The sequence below is a fragment of the Crassostrea angulata genome, chromosome 3, assembly GCF_025612915.1.
Source record: "Crassostrea angulata isolate pt1a10 chromosome 3, ASM2561291v2, whole genome shotgun sequence".
Taxonomy (NCBI): domain Eukaryota; kingdom Metazoa; phylum Mollusca; class Bivalvia; order Ostreida; family Ostreidae; genus Magallana; species Magallana angulata.
The window spans coordinates 55,282,052-55,284,537 of record NC_069113.1 but is presented as its reverse complement, the minus strand read 5'-3'; the positions used below and the strand labels follow the sequence as shown (position 1 = coordinate 55,284,537).

General features: G+C 38.1%; 1 non-coding gene across 1 annotated transcript; it reads left to right on the top strand.

Moving 5' to 3' along the window:
• Trnan-guu (transfer RNA asparagine (anticodon GUU)) lies at window positions 1-74 on the top strand. Its single transcript has one exon. It is a non-coding gene; the product is annotated as a tRNA-Asn (tRNA).
• The last annotated feature ends 2,412 nt before the right edge of the window (window positions 75-2,486 follow it).

Here is a 2,486-nt window from a genome sequence, read left to right as displayed (position 1 = left end):
GTCTCTGTGGCGCAATCGGTTAGCGCGTTCGGCTGTTAACCGAAAGGTTGGTGGTTCGAGCCCACCCAGGGACGTCGCATAAATTTTGATTTTACTTATGGAGCGAATGATGTGACCTCCCACCCCCACCCCACCCCCTTCCCGTATATGGGTTGACGCACAAACTCAATTAATGACAATTTTTGATTTCCTAATTTATACTTCCTTGATTCTGGAACACGTTTATACAATGTACGGATATTATAACATGCTTTATTATATTTCCTTTCGAATAAAATTGTAAATGATATTTGTCAATAATTTTTTTTACCGTTATACAATATGTTATGTTAATGGTTTTCTAAACAGTTCCGTTTATTTCAATATCCATACTTACCTGCATCAATTATTAGCCATGTGCCCCGGTCCCTTCGATCATGCTCTAACATAAAAAAAAAAATTCCCTACCTGGAACTCTTTACAACTCTACTTCCACTCAGTAAGTCAGTTTATGTTTGGACACCGCCATGTTTGGTTGTTTTTCTGTAGCGTGATGATGATTAGAATAAAGTTTTTCCTTTTTTTTTTTTTTTTTTTTTTTTTTGCTTACGTAAACTTAAGATCGTGTAAATGGATACCTATACATGTGTACCAGTACCAGTGTACAAAGGATATGAACGTTTTAGACGATCATCAAGATTGTTTTCGGCACTGGGGATTTTTCTTGCAATATCTGTAAAGCTTGGACTCCGGGACGTAAAAGCTTTGTTCTCTTTAAATACTCTTCGAATCATCAGCATGGACACAACAACAAGTACTTGTCGTCCGTTGCCAAACTGTCAAATCTAGGAATAAATATAGGTTTCCAGAACTTGTTTGAGATCGGCTTCGGGTGCCGATCACATTTGTGTCTATATGAGGCATCCGGAAAATTACTATTTGCGCACGTATTGCGCCTTGCACTACTTTATTTACTATGCAATGACAACCTCATTCAAATCTTTAATTACACGTAGATTACCAAAAACATTACTCTAATCCATTTACCTTGAAGATCAAACATTTATACAGTCACATACATAATGATTCAAATCACGTTATTCTTCACATATATGCGTAAAGATATTAATCGGAAGTAAAATTCGCCCACTAATACTAAAGCTTATTCATGCATTGCTACTTCGTAAATCAACAAAACGGTGCTATATAATAGTCTTGTTTATCATGTTTATTGTATGTAGCGTAATGCTTTCGTTTTACATGAACAGAGCTGACCAATGACATTACTAGTATATGGCGATTACTCAGTATTACTTTAAAAGGAATACGTGTTGCCCTCTGAGTCTTAGCCTAGAAGTGTAAAAAAAAAACCCCAACTTTATCCCTGTTCCTTCAATACGTAAATTATTAATAAGTTGAAAGAGCTTGCAGTTCACTAACGCTTGCGGCCGTTGCCATAGCAACCAAGAAAAATGTTTTCCAGGACAAATACTTTATATGACATGTTGCCAACGGCTCGCATGGAGGTTAGTTAGACAACAGAGGTCTAACATATGGGTTACTGTTAAAATGTCCTATATCAAACTTAATAGGTCTGCGTTAGAACTGACAGACCTTTTTCTTCATCCTGCATGAATGGTAACAATGGCTGTTATGTAACCAGCTGCAGTATTAGTTTTACAACCTCTTTCCTCATGTAAATAAACAAAACAAAAATAGCCAAATCATCTACAGAGGCTGAATATGGAGAATTATGCCGTCTATCACACCAGCTTCTGTAAATTACAAGTCTTGTCAGATACCTCCTCTGTCGGTTTAGGTTCTCCTTACCTGCTTGATATAGTCCTGGGCTTTCCAAGAGAACTTTTTCTTTCTGGAATCAGACTTGAAATTTCCATTTTCCAGATTTAGAGACCCGGGATTGGTATATCTTATATTGCATTCCTTTGTGTCAGCATCTTCCGTGGAGTTTTCTTGGAATGTCTACCAGGAGTTCTAGTAGAATTGGGTACCATCATTGTCTCGGAGAGTGTGGAGCAATCAACACCAGCACACATGGTTTCTTCCGATGTTTCCAATACCTGAGGTATCAATACCGGTGGGGGGAACATATTCAAACATTCTTTTCAATGTCATACTGAGTGAATCTATTGCCCAAGATACAGGTAGCTGATCCGAAAAGGGAGCGAAAAAAAACTTGCAACAGCTTTCTCTCTATATTCGGAGTCTATACGTCTATATTCGGAGTGGAGAACTTCAAGAAAAACTTGTTCACTAACTCCTGTTTTATTAGGCTCCATTCGGATATCTGATATCCCTGTTGACCTCTTTGACAGTCGTCTGCCAACAAAATATGTGAGCAGCTTGGATCACTATTCCTGGATTTGCTCCATTGAAATATCTTCCAAGCAAGGCAACACAGTTGAAAGGACTTCGCCCCCCCCCCACTTCCCTATTGAAAAAATATGACACCACTGTTGAGTTGTCTCAACAGAATTCATGCTCTT